At 34.3% G+C, this 15,666-nt stretch overlaps 1 long non-coding RNA gene across 1 annotated transcript; it reads left to right on the top strand.

Annotated features, from left to right (window-relative positions):
• Nucleotides 1–12,576: 12,576 nt before the first annotated feature.
• On the top strand, nucleotides 12,577–13,076 carry LOC145312715 (uncharacterized). The gene is made up of 2 exons (XR_013877089.1): nucleotides 12,577–12,761; nucleotides 12,973–13,076. It is a non-coding gene; the product is annotated as an uncharacterized LOC145312715 (long non-coding RNA).
• The last annotated feature ends 2,590 nt before the right edge of the window (nucleotides 13,077–15,666 follow it).

Below are 15,666 nucleotides of genomic sequence, written 5' to 3' on the forward strand. Positions count from 1 at the left end.
CTCTTTCTGTAACTCGAATAAAGTTGTGGATGGCATCTGTTTCAAAATAAATGAAATTTTATTCACAACGTCTCTCCAATGCGCCAGAAGCCGGATAGCTGATACAACCTGCGTCTTCAAACGCGCATCAATACTATTGCCCACCGTTCTCAGCACGGACTGAAGGCTCATACGACCATCTGCAGGTATGACGTCAACTCTGGAAAGTTGGTGCCAGTCATCCAGTTCCCCCATGTGCTTGATTATAGGCAACAATTCTCCCAACGTTTGGCAGCTTTTTCTCTCATCTCCATCCAGGTACTCAATCTTAGCAAGAAGCACCAGACTTGGCAACATTTCACAAACAAGCTTGGAGAGGAACATAGTTGCACTCAATTTATTCAAATTATTTGTCTCGTTCCAGAACAGCTTTCTGTTTATCGCTTTAGAATGCTCACCAGCCGCTACCAGGTTCAAGTGTCTTGAGTTCTGGCTGGTATAGATAGGGATTCTGTCCAAGGCCCAGTCTAATGAGTTTATGCATCTCCCCATCTCAAGCTGCAATGAAAGCATGTTCACTAAGTTCAATTTGAACCTTGGTTCATTATCAATAAGACGAATTAAGTCTGCAAGTGGCATGTCTTCACTGTTGATAAACACATTCCTCGACGATCTGCCCACACTCAACGTTGGCAGCTCGACGCGCGACATTATCAACACCAGCCTGGATGCAGAATTGCTGACCAACGCGCTTACAGGTAGGCCAGGTTTGACTTGATTTCCTTCATCCGAAGATTGTTTGTGGCGGCCATTTTCTTCATTGCTCAATAACTGTTGATTCATTGTAACCAACCTGCAAAAAATACAATATAATAAAATTTCAGCATAAGAATTTAATGTGTAAACCTAGCATTAAATTCTTCTTCGGTAAATCTTTTTTTATAACACCATGAGCAGCAGCAATACAAAACTACCAACATAGGAATTATACCTAACAACAACATCAAAACAATCAATACAAACTTAGCAAACAATGGTAGTATATCCTTAAACAAATGTTCTAAACCAAACCAAGAGCCTGTAACTTGTTCGAAAAATGACAGCTTATGATCAACAAAATCCAATTTAGAAGCCTGTCCATTAAAATCCTCAAAATCTTCTAGACCCTGATATCTGATAGTCTTATTAAAATCAGCAATAAACACCTTCTCATCATTCAGAAAAATCTTCTGTCCCACATGTTCAGATCTCTCATTCTTAATGTGAAGAATCTCGAGTCCCTGCCCCTGATTTCCAAGAAACAAATTAGCTGTCAACTTCAAAAACACCGGACTTTGAGAACAATTCAACAATTTTATTTCCTCTACTGTAACAATCATTCTACTATATTCTTGTATCCCAACTGTTTCACCTTTATACTCCACCAACAAATGTCCTACAGCACAACCATAATCCACACCTAACTTTACTGGAATTTCAACCGCTGTACATTTTTCATACTTAGCAATCTCTCCCAGGTATATAATTCTGAACCCATGATGCAACTGTACATTTGATCTAACTTCCGTTTGAGCACATCTAGAAATACTAAAAAGTTCCATCATCCTCTCATTCCTCTCTCTACTAGCCAAAAACATAGCATTTAAATCAAACCTGGCTTCTTGTTTCAACAGATCCCCAAAATAACTTCTAACAGCCGCCTTCGGTTCCTCTAAAAACTTAATACCTTCCAATTCTGTTACAAAAATCTTAAAATCCAGATGCTGCAAAACAAATTTCTCCGTTCCCATAACTTTAACTAAAATATTCCTTTCCGAGTTAGAAACAAAAAGTTGATCATTCCATGTAGTTAAATTGAATGTATCTTGAAAAACTACCTTAATTACTGGCCGGTTTTCGTACTACATACGGATAATAGCGTGAAGTTGATGTTGCCCACAAATGATTCTCTTCAAAATTCGCCACAATCGTCTTTTTATCATAATCCATAACAACATTTCCCTTAATCAAAACTGGAGTATTTTTTACTAAAATATGCAAAGTCCCAATAGCAAAACCTAAGTCGAACCACATGTTGTGCGCATATACTCCCAGTGTCTTACATTGAATATTTTCACCACCAACATCACTAAAAGGTGACAATGTTCCATTAACTGTAAAACTGTGAACAGTTGGCAAATCTATATTCACTTTAAAACTAATACCATCATGTTGATACTTGCCAGAATGGAAAACCCTTCTACATTCATCCATACTTAACTCTACCTGTGTTTCATGTGGCACGTCTAACACGTGCACATGACTCGCAGTGCCGCAGAACCAGCGCTCCAACTTTAGCCTAACCTCACAACTAATAGCTTCCGACAAAATAAAATCAGTTTCAGCTAAACCAAGTAATTCCACAGATCTGACCGGTTCCATCCTATCATGCAAACAGGCAGCTGATCTAAGCTCAACAGCACTTATCTGAGAACAATCATAAGCCGCTAACCGTGGATCCTGTGACGCATACATACAACCAACAATTACAAAACAATATGTCTGCATCACAACAAAAAATAGCAAAATATCCAAGTACCTGACACCTCTATCATCCTTGGATTTTTTCACAGGTATCGGTCCAGAACGTCCACTCTTCGAACTACAAGCGTCAGGTGACCTTTTCCGCATACCACGATCATTTCCCTCTCTTCTGTTCCGGTCATGTCTGTCACCACCGCCGCCTCCTCGCTTGTCGTCACGCTCCCGACGATTGTCATGGTAATCTCTTCTCCTGCAAATATTATACAAATTATTACAAATATTATTTTTTAATCAGTTTTGCAAGATTCCTAGTTACTACATCTGCTACAGAATAACGTTCTAATCTATCTTTATCCCTACTTTGTCTATCCTCATCCAATTTTTGTAATTGTACTTCATTTGTAGAACCTTTAGGACGACCTTTCACAGGAATAGTTTCAGACATTTTTTGCGATTTTGCATTATCTAACGATCTATCTAAATCATCCTCCTCAACATCCCTGCCCCGTTTAACACTTCCCCGTCTTTGTTCCAAATTTACAATTTTATCCTGAAGTTTTGGAAAAGTATCTTCTAAAATACTCATTCGAGACTCTAATTCTCTAGCAGATTCCATGTTAATATCCTCTACACCCAAACTGTTGTCTATTAAGCTATTATCATTCGAATAATCCCCGTGGAAAACACTATCTTTACTAATAGTAGAATATGTAGAATTTAACTTAGTTTTGTCATCCATATCTACACTTTCAGAAATATGAGTACTTTCTAAAGTTTCACTAAGATCCTCAACTAAATCATTTAAACATTCATTATCCTTAGATACATTTGACCTTTGCTGTGACAAGCCCACACCCAAGAAAGAATCTTCCAAAGAATTTTGTGTTACCTGTTGTCCATCCTTCCGCTTGCTAACCACTTCTGGACTAGCGCCACAACTATTCTCCTCTTCTGTAACGCCTGAACAAGATAAATTTCTTAAGGTATTGGGAAAGTCATAGTTTATTTTTAAGTCATTATCCACAGAAAAAAACTCATCTGTAACCACTAAGTCGATCTTTTCATCTGGAGTCAAATCTAGAGTACTCTCTATAACATATATTTTGTCCCTTGGCACGATTCTAACCCCTTTGTCTTTCAGTCTACACTTCTCTAAAGGTTGAACCTCAAACAAACTGTCAGAAATTACTTTTGTTACTAGACACGGACCCACCCATAAAGAACAGAGTTTACGAGCTACACCAATCGTTGTGACGTCATAATAAATATAACAATAGGAATTTATAGCTATCGGCCTACCTATCCTTTCTGTATTTTCTACCTGTAAATACTTCTCAGTCCTCTCTTGTCCTGTTCTCCAATTTCTGTCGAGACAATCCAATAGTTCTGAAAAATTCATATATTTAATCTTTGTGCGTGTTAAAGGATCAAATGCGTCCAATGGAAGCTTAGGGTTGCGTAGGAAAAACTTGAAATACGGGGAACATCCCAACCTCCGATTAAAAGAAGAGTTCATACAAAATTGCGTAGCTTTAAGTTTATGAGCCCAATCTCCATCTTGAAAACGTAAATCAGTCTTAAGAAACGAATACACCGATTGGTTGTATCTTTCACTAAAATTCGAATTAGCTGAGCGGGGAGGGATAAAAATCTGTTCAATCCCCAATCTCAAACAAACTTCCCTAAAAACCTTCGATTTAAAACTTTGAGCCTTGTCAGTCCTAATTCTCTCGCACAATCCCCAGACAGAAAATAAATTAAACTTCAAACATTCGATAATTGTTTCAGCTTTAACATCCTCAATAGCAAACAACCACACATACCTAGTACAACTGTCAACTACTATCAAAATATGTTTACAAATGACTCCATTATATTCACACTCATTCAAAGGACCTAACGCATCAATGGCTAACTCTGCCATAGCCTCCCCAGCCAAAGGTGAAAATTCAATGGTATGATTATGTCTCGGTTTTTTACGCCTATTCAAACAAATAACACAATTTGCAACTGCCGCAGCTACATATTTAGACACATAGGGAAAAATAAAATGTCTGTTTATCTTACTCAAGGTCTCCAGGTAACCCCTATGTCCCGCTGTAACATCTGCATGAGCCAACAGAAAAACTTTATTATACATCCCGATAGGTACCACTACCCTTTCTATAAATTGAAATTCTTTCTGGAGCCGCATAGGTGAAGTCAAAATAATTAAACCGTTACGAAAACTCAAGTGTTCGAAAAACCTTAATATTTGTTTACCACGGTAAGGCATTTGAGACAATTCTCTGGACGTTGGTTTAATGTTATTTACAATGAATTTTCTCACCTCCACTAAAACAGGATCCTTCTCCAGACTACGACTGAATTCTCTTGCCTTCAATCTTGCCGCTATTTGACTGGCTGTCTCTGCTCCAATTCCTGCAATAAGACATAGTTTAGGATCTTCTAATTGATATACAGTGTCTAATATTAACTCTCCTTGTTCGTCTGTCGATAATTTAGATATCCTATCTTTACTATCCACTAACGTAGTACGTGACAATATATCAACATTAGTATGCATCTTGCCCTGCCTATGTACAACCTCATAACTGAAGGTGGATAAAAAATTTATCCACCTTATGGTGAGACCAACAAAATATCCATTTTGTCTCCAAGTAGATAGATGTTTCAGTGCAGCTGAATCAGTTCTAACAATAAATTTCTTGTGTCTCAAATAACATTCAAATCTTTCAACAGCATTTACTAATGCACATAATTCTCTTTTATGTGCTGCATAATTGGCTTCATGAGTTGAACAAACACGTGACCAACACGATATCATTTTTTCTTGACCATTTTGTTTTTGACTTAACACTGCAGACATAGCTGTAGACGACCAATCTGTATCCAGCACAAATGGTTCAGCCTCCATCCTCCAATCTGGAAATGATTTGCTTATTTCTTCACAAAACAATTCTCTAGTCTTTGTAAAAGCTTCCATACTTTTTTCATCCCATTCTATTTTACTACTGTTTCTGAATTTGTTCAATGGTGCCGTAATATCAGAAAAATTCTTAAAATATGAACCATAATAGTTTATGAAACCAGTAAATCTTTGAATATCTTTGCCTGTTTCAGGTACTGGCCAATCTTTAATTTTCTCAATGTATGCTTTATCCATGAATATGCCTTCTGCATTTATAATATGACCCAGAAATTTCACTTCCTCTGCAAACAATGTACATTTTCCAAGATTAATCTTGAGTCCTGCTTCACAGAAAGTTCGTAGTAGTGTATTCAGATGCTCCAGATGTTCCTCCACATTCATGCTATATACGAGAACATCATCTAAATAGACGAGACAAAATGCTCTTAATTCAGGGCTCAAATCCATTACTCTATCCATCAATTTTACAAATGCACTTGGAGCATTGGTCAAACCGAACGGCAGCCTCTTGAAGCAATACTGCCGCCCATTAGAACAAAATGCGGTATATTTCCTAACAGATTCCTTCAAATGCATCGAATTATACGCCGAAGTAAGGTCAATGGACGTAAAAATCTTCTTTCCTCCCAGTTTGTCAAATAACTCACCAATGTTAGGCAAAGGATAACATATCTTCTCAGTTATCTCATTCAACGAGCAATAGTCCAGGACAAACCTGACTTTCACCTCGTTAGTATTTCCCACTTTCTTCTTAACAGCAAAGATTCCAGAATTAAAAGGTGAATTACATTCTTCTATAACATCTGTTTCCAACCATAAATCAATTTGTTCTTTTAATTTCTCTGCATGATGAGGATTAAGTCTAATCATTCTATTCTTGAAAGGTTGAGCTCCAGGAACCAACTGAATATCATACTCCTCCAAAGTACAAGATCCAATATCAGTAGGTTCAACCGATAACGCCTTGAAATTCTTCAGGAACAAACCAACTATTCTTCCTTTCAAAGAAACATTATCTTTTAAAAACGGAACTTTATCTAACTTCAATTTATCTTTAATAAAACGAATTTTCTTTAATGTAGTCGACACATCTTCTTTAACCCTATTTTCCTGCAACATCGCTATCTTCTCCGCCAAAAACAAGTTTCCAACCAAAGTACCAGCAGGAACAGATTTCTTAAAAGTCTCAAAATTCGTAATTTTAGTCATAATTTTACCGTTTTTTCCAACCTCCGTAATTCCTTCATTTATCAACAGATTATTCCGGCTACAGTAACCTTGTCTAGGAGCTATATAACACAACTGTCCTTCAGGCATATTTCCTTTAGTTGAAACTTCTACCACAACTGTGCTTAATGCTGGAATTTCTATTCGATCTTTCAATGAACAAATCCATTTTTGGTCTTGTAATTCAGCTACATTAATCTCAGGTTTCTTAGTTCTTGCCTTCTCCATTTTTTCCAGAACAGTATGAACCAAATTCTTCACTACAATCTTACGTTTAGCCACCAGATTCACACTGATTCCATGCATCTCAATTCTGTTACCATCTTTCTCAAATATCGTCTTCACGTGATTTCTGTTAAGCCAATGACTACCTAGATTCATAGGTACAGTCATGCCAGAAATCACATAGCAATCTTCTTTAAAACTGTGGCCTCCAATCTGAAATTCAACATTCCGAACAACACCGTCAATCTTGATGCTGGAACCCTGCACTCCTGATGCCTTTGAATCCGTCTCTTCAATCGTACATTCGAGTTTTCGAGCCAACACTTGAGAGATGAGGCAGCCACGGGCATTACCGCTGTCCACTAAGGCCAGGATTTCCATGTCACCAATCTTCGTTGGAACGTAGACTTCAGCCGCCATCTCAGAATCTTCATGAAAATTAGAAAACAGCTATCTAACCAACACCAACAGTTATGAGGTTGTAACTATCCAATTTTCCTACCAAATAACTTTCTATCTATTTCCAAAAAAAAATAACAGAATAAAACAAATCACTCACCGACAATTTTCACATCAAACAACAATGGTTCAATTCAAAACTAGATCTCAATCACCAAAACTTCTCTCCGGCCGATCTCAATCACCAAAACTTCTCTCCGGCCGATCTAAAATATTACAAACATTTCAGATGCCATTTAATAAATAAATCACTTTAACAGGTATTAATATCTATAACAAATTGTTTTACAAGATTGATCGATTTTCGAACAGATAATAATATATGTAATATTAATCAAATGTTGAACAGCATAAAGTAAAATCTTAACAACTCACCATCGAATGAATAGTATATCTCAACCACTACAACTACTCCTCTTTCCGACCAATCTAAAACATAATACAATTATTTTAGATGCCATACATAAATGTTATCACTGAACAAATAAATTTGCAACACATTTACTAAAAAGTTGTATTAAGAAATATAATATTAATCAAATGTTTATCAATCACCAAGCAACTAAAATAAATAACTCTTAATACAATAGATATTTTCTAATACAATAAAATATTACCTAATAATTCTATGATTATCAGAATAATAACTGATCTCCTGCACAATTAATTTTATGTATTAGATTTTTGAAAGTCGAAGCTTAACTAACTATTCTTCTCTATACCTGAGAGCACCTTCTTGCGCAGCTCAACTTTCTTGCGCAGCTCAACTTTCTGCGCATGGAACGCCCAACTCCTGCTCATCATTGCAGCTACCTCTCTCCACCACCCCATCTTGCGCATACCAGCTCTGAGAGATAGTGCAAACTTTCTTTGCAAATTTTGCTCACTCCCCCCTTCTCCTCAAAAGAGAGACAGCTCCACCATTCTTGCGCATACCAACTCCGAGAGACAGCGCAAAGTGTATTGCAAATATTTGCCAACCCCCCCTTTTCTTCATGAAGAGAGGCTACTCCACTCAAATATCTAATGCATTATAACAATTTTGCTTCATGAAATTCTAAGCTTCATAAAAATTTTGCTGAATCAACATTACTAAATCGCAATATAATTGTTTTAAAATTAAATACTTAGAACCATAATAACTGACTCAACTTTTAAAACAATTTTTCACTTTTTCATCAAAATTTTAATACTTTTTAAATATCTAATTTCAAATTTTTATCCAATTTTCAATTTATTCAATTTAAATTAAATAAAATTAACTTTCTTCCATTCTTCTAATTCGTTGAAGTTAATCCATTTTCAATTCTTTATTATTCTTATCTCTGTTAGACTCCCCAACAGTCTGAAACAAAAATAAATTTATCTAATTGTAACAAAACATAACCAAAAACTAAAGTAACTATTTTGATTTCCACTATAACATAATCTCATAAATTCATATACGATAATAAACGACATGTTATCTTTTCATAATCCAAATAAACCATCAAAATAAATCTATCACAATTTTAGAGTTGCTTCGTTCACTCCTTTATCATTAATTTTGTTTTGTTGTTGTTTATTTACAACGCGCATAAATCCAAACAATGCCGCGTAACATGTAGAAAATGGAATAAGGTTTTAGTGGTCTTAATACATACAAAACATTAATACCATAAAATGTCATCTATAATAGCACTATTCCATGCCTCAACCTCCGCTACAAGGTCATCTTCATAATCGCGTGCCCCTAAACCGTCAACATACGCCACTTCCTTTGTATCTGCTTCATCTTTCACCCCTCCTTCAACTTCACCAACCAATTTCTTCTTATCAGTGCCATGTTCATTCTTTTTAAAACTCTTTTGCCCCGTCTTATAGGGAACAAAAGGCTTGTTTCCCCACCGTAAATAGTATTTTCCCTTAGGATTAGGTAACTTTTTATCTCTAATATCGAAGCATTCCCTCATCATATGTCCTTTCCTATTGCAATAATAACAAATAAAACCACCTTGAATTGCGCCAATTAGAGGAATAAGTTCAGCTGGTCCGTCAAATTCATCAGCTAAATCAATTTCACATTGATTTATTTCATATGAAAAATTATCTTCATCACTAACCTGATCGATAGTCACAGGATTTGACTTAGAACCAACGCCACCAACCATCGTCTTAGCCAAAGCCATCTGGTTTGTCGTACATCCTCTAGCCATTGACCCTGAAATTTGATTAAATTGTAGCCCTTTAACAATCAGCTGTGCTTTAACTATTAACTCTGTTCGAAACTTCGTTATCATTCGCACTTGTCCGTCACGCTCCAAATCTAACGAAAATTGACGCATTTGGTTAGCCAAAACTGGAGATAAAATCACATTACACACTTGAGAATAGAAATCCATAAACATATCATCAGTTGGTTTCGGATAAGCACGTTTCCAGAATGATAATATCTTATCAAAAAATGCATCAATCTTATCATTTTCATGCTGCTTAACACACAAATACGCATCTTTACACACATTTTTCATGTCGGGTGGTAAAAATGTCTCTCGCATCTTACACAAGTATCCCTTTAATGTTAATCGTCTATTCTCCATATCAGCAGGTTTTAGCGTATAACCACAAGCGGTTCTTACACCCACACACTTTTCAAACAGAATTTCCTTACACACTTGATGATTAGTCATATGATACCGTCTAGTAGTCATCCAAAATCTCTCCAAATAATCATCAAAGAAAATCACATCATCGTCTACTAAAAATTCAGGCGCATTTTTTCTGAACTGATCATCAAGCTTAGCACACGTTTCATTGTACCTATGAACATTCTCCTCCCCCTGTGATACATACAAAGATCTATCTGGCACATAAACAAGAGATTTACACCAACTAACCTGTGGTTCACTCAGCCCTGCCTCGAAGAAATTGAGCGTATTAAAATCCTCCGCTTTAACCTCAGAAATGGCTGGCCACCACATGAGAACTCCATTGTAGATATTATCCACAGCATCAACTTTAGACAGCTCCCAAAGTTTTATGATCTTATCATCCTGATCTTGCATTCCTCCAAAAATAGTTCGAGAGCCACTAACAAACAATCCAGGCTTCTCCTCCGGCACAGATCCTCCAGCAGTCCTCTGCCAAGGCATAGAGTTATTCAGACTATTCTGCTGTGCAATTCTATCCAAAATTCGTTGCTGGCCAGTCATAAACTCATCAACAACCGTCACATTCTCGGTTTTGATATCACCTTCAACACCAGGCACCACTACTATAGTAAGGCGTTCTTCTAAATCGTCCATACGAGTAGCTAATCCAGTAACCGCAGCACTATTAGTAGTAACATTATCCGTCAACTCTTGAATGCTCGTCTCCAGCGGCGCTATACACCCACCCATCTCCGCCGCCACATTATCAATTCTAGTCCCAAGAGCATGAATCTCATTCTTGACCGAACCCCAAAAACTAATCATGTACACATCCTTCTCCTCCTGAGACATCTTTCTCCACTCAGCAATGTCCATCCTGGTCACTGCAGATATCCTGAACAAAAACCAAAAGCAAAGAAATAATACAATTAAAAGAAAATCTGAGCTATAGATTCGTACTACACTACTGCGCCAAAATGACGTGTAGTAATAATAAGAACAAACAGCTAAATATTCTAATAAAGTGTATTAATTCAAAGACAGATTAAACATACAAAAATAGATATTAATTATAATAACAAGGTTACACTTTTAGGTTCGTGCCGAATCACAGAGCAAAGACTTGCTCCGGGAATGGTGACACAAGAACTAAAAGTTAATATATAAAATACATACAATGCTCTCAAGACAGGGAGGAAGGGACTATACATCACACAACTATGAGAACAAATACTTAATGAGAAGATTTTTAAAGTCTTTAAAATTTATGGTAAGTTTTTTTAAATTTCGACATAGAAAAAGCAAGGACATCTGTTGTTTTGTAGATTTTAGGATGTTCTGAGTAAAATTGAACATAAAACTTTCTTTCTTTTTAGAATTATTCAAATTCATCTGTAAAGGGCAAAATTGAAACATTTATTTAAAACTTTTATTTTTAGCCTAAAATATGTAAAATTAGCATAGAAATTACGTTGGTATTTGTATAAAAAACCAATAATAAATAGATAAATAAATGTGCTGTACACATTTGTTTACAAATGGAACCAGTTCTAGTCTGAAACATTTACTATAAAAGCATAGAGCATTCGGATTAGAATTGTAGTCTGAACAGTAAAGTCCTAGTAGTAACACTAGGCACAAGCCCTCAGATACCAAGTTCAAAAGCTTGGTTAGGTAAGTCCTTTCATAATAAAGGCGTGGAAGCCAGCTTATTTTTATTGTACATTTATTACTTATACTTTTGTCGATAAAGTATTTAAGTGATAGACTTAATTTTACTTTTATCTTATAGCTCTAATTCATACAGTATTTAGGTGATTTTGTTAAAGCTTAAATTTCTTATGTTTTAGTAACTTAAAGGAAGCCTGCAAGAAATACCACACTTTGACTGCTGAAAGACTACCACAAGAAGACCCATTACCCCAAATTTGAAGCCTTCAGCTTCTATAACAAAAAAGTTCTAGGCATTTTAAATTGAGATTTTATATACAATAGAAATTTTGAAACAAATTCAATGCTAATGTTAGAAATTTTGAAATTAAACTACGTGGCCTAGAAACAAAATTATAAGCTTATTTTTGTCATAAATTTAGGTTGCCCGTAACTAATTATATTTTTACAATAAAAGTACCCATTTTTATAGTCAAAATCATTAAAAAAAATTAAGTTTAACTTGCATTGTACCGAATGTACTGTAGCCAATCAGAAGGCTGAATCAGCTTAACAACCAATCACAGCTGAGCTTGTATAAGTTTCCCCCTTTGTGTCCGCTATGATTTTCGTTTAAAAATGCAATTTAAATCGATTTTTTTCATAGATTTTGACTATGAAATGTGGTGTTTTTAATGTAAAAATGTAATCAGTTACAGGTAATCTAAGTTTCTGACAAAGATAAGGTTATAATTTTGTGTCTAGGCGACGTAATTTACAATTGTTTTTTCTTTTATGAGCATTGGAAATCTTTCAAAATATCAATGTACATAAAATGCTATTTTGAAATGCCTAGAACTTTCTTGTTATTGAAGCTGAAGGCTTCAAATTTGGGGTATTGGGTCTACTTGTGGCAGTCTTTCAGCAGTTAAAGCGTGGGAGTTCTTGCAGGCGTCCTTTAAAGAACCAACCCCTTTTATGTTTTATGGTTGGGTATATCAAATGTAGTAGTTGATATACATAATCTATGTTTTTAATGTTAGATGTTTAGATTTTTGACAGCATTAGAAGATTCAACTGATGTTTTGTTAATTTCTAAGATATTCTACCTTTCAGCCTGGATAGCTCAATGTTTGGTAAGATATTATATCTAATTTTATTTTATTTTATTTTTTTATTCAAACTATTTGACCTTAACTCCTTTTAATGTATATTATCAATCTTTTTTAATTCAAGGTCTTCAGCCCAGAAGTAAAGATTGATCATATTGTGGTGTAATTTTAGTCAAATAGTAGAAAAGATAAGTTAATTTAATGCAATTTAGGTTTATATTATATTTTATTTCAGTAAAACCACGTGTTAAGCTAATGAGATACCAGCTGATATTTATTTTATTATTTTATGTTATTGTAATTATTTATACTTGTGAAATACAAGATTTAAATGTAAAACCCCTCTTATTTGATGTAAGAATTAATAACTAGAAATTTAAATTGTTGACTGAAAATCTAAGGGTTAACAGGTCTCAAAATTCACAAAACATTTTTTGAATCTTCTAATGCTGTCAAAAATCTAAACATCTAACATTAAAAACATAGATTAGGTATATTAGGTATTAAATAATATTTGTAAATCCTGTAATGTAATAATCTGTATTCCAGAACAGGTTTCTAGTTTATTTTTTCTTCATCAATTTCAGGTAGTTAAAAGATGTCAACTCTTTTAGCTAAAGGTTTTAATTATAAACCACAAACCTGTTCTGGAATACAGATTATTACATTACAGGATTTACAAATATTATTTAATACAGATATTAGTAAATTTATTTCATTTGGTAAAACTAAGTGTATCAGATACAGAAGAAAGCTTTCTGTTCCCATTGACAACAATATTTCTTCAGAGTTATTTCTTGTATACAAAGATGAAGCATACAAGATTACCCATACACTTGCAACATTTCTGCGGTGTATTGATGCATCAATATTTCCTGATGATGATGATTTACAGAATGATCTTATTCATCTGGAATCACAACTTGAAGATCTACATGGACTCTTTCTTACAAGATGTGGTGCCTTTATTAAGAAGTTTAATTCAGTTATAGTTGGTGTAGAAGATAAATTACAAGAAGATTCTTGTAATGTCATTGAAGTTTCCAATGTAACAGCTGTCAATGATGATCCTACACAGTTGATTGATGATCTGGCTTCACTTGAAGGATGTAAAAATGCTGATGTTAGTTCTAATGACAACAAGTTTATTGTGGGTGAGACAGATTCTTATCCTACTAGTTAAAGTTGTCAAATGTCAAGCATGATAGAAATCAAGAATTCAAGTTACTCTGCAAATAAAACAGAAATCTTGCCTTCCAGATTTGATGTTGATTATGATGGTGTTGATGAAAACATCAAAGTAAACCTTTGTTCCACGGATCTAATTGTTTTTGATGATTCATTCATTGGACATACCAATGAATTACTTTCTGTTAAAGATGATTCAATATTTGATTCATTTCACATGTTTGATTCTGTTGATGATAAAATATATCCAACTAATCCCTTTGAAAGTCAACATATGTTTGAACTTATTTCTTATTCAAACTGTGTTTCTGATAACTCTGTGGACGTTCAGGAAGATGTGATAGAAACATCTGCCAAGATTGTTGTGTTTGCTGTACTTGATGTTAGAGACAAAATAAACATATTTTTATTCTGTGTCTGTTATCAACCTATTTTGATCAAACCACAGCCCACAGATAAGCCACCTCCATAAGCTTTTGATAACTTTGTCAATATAGAAGATACTGACAAGGTTAATGTTACTGCTGATCAATTGATAAAGATTGACATAATGTAATGGATAGGTCAAATATTCATTTTAATTAAAAATGATAACCATTACATTAATGTGTATAATCTATCTATAGATTCAGCAAAATATTTATTTTTAAGCTGTTGCAATCGTAATTTTGGTACATCTGAAAATCTAAGGGTTAACAGGTCTCAAAATTCACAAAACATCTGTACACACACATAATACTTGATATACTTGATATACTTGTATACACACACACACACACACACATGTACAATCATCCTTATACTTTTACACACACACACACACACACTAACATACATGAACATTTTATTTTACATTCAAACCATTAACTTGCTGAGAGGCGGGCTGACTATATATTTCGAATCATAGAGCAGCTACGCTTAAAAAATAAAATCTTTAAAAAACATGTTTTACAACTGATTATTTGTCTCTAGTAGCAGCTTTTTGTAAAATTATTACGAATCGAAATCTTAGCATCAAAATATAATGATTTATGTAGTTTAGAGGTTAGATAAAGCTAAAATCAAAAACTTTTCTTTAAAAATGTAGACATATTGTACCTATATTTTGAGAAAGTAAAATATCGGGAAATTAAATATGTATATATCCTAAATTCACAAGAATTTCGTTAAATCCATAATCACACTACAACTCCTATAAAAAAATGTTCTAGCAAAATGGTACTTTTGGTTAGGCTAACAATGTTCTTTAGAAATAAAAAATTAGATTAATGGAATTTTGGAAGCTTGTGGGAGTGGGGGTGATTGGTAGATCCATATTGTAAAAAGCTATTTTCTAGATTTTTCAGTAAAACAAAATTGATATTGGTTTTTAAAATAATAAAAAAATATATTGTAAAAAGTTTTTAATATGCATATTATGATACCAAATTTTTCTTATCTCTTTAAGTATTCTAATAAAAATGAAATAACAAATAAGCTAAGCATACATAATCCTTTATATGTTGCAATTTAATAAAAAAAAGATCTTTTAAAGACAGGTTTAAAAGTTTGACGTAAGTTTACATAGGATATATTTCAAAGTTAAAAACTAAAGCTTTATTTATCAAATAATCATGTATTACTTTATTTAATCTACACTACAAAATTGGAATCTAAACTTTGAAAGCAAGAAACTATGGGCTTCAGTTGAAATTTTTACTGGCCTGGCAAGGCTTTAGTTTTCCCTGTTGGACTTGGGGCA

The sequence above is a fragment of the Acartia tonsa genome, chromosome 2, assembly GCF_053477335.1.
Source record: "Acartia tonsa isolate MP-2025a chromosome 2, ASM5347733v1, whole genome shotgun sequence".
In the NCBI taxonomy this organism is placed as follows: Eukaryota; Metazoa; Arthropoda; class Copepoda; order Calanoida; family Acartiidae; genus Acartia; species Acartia tonsa.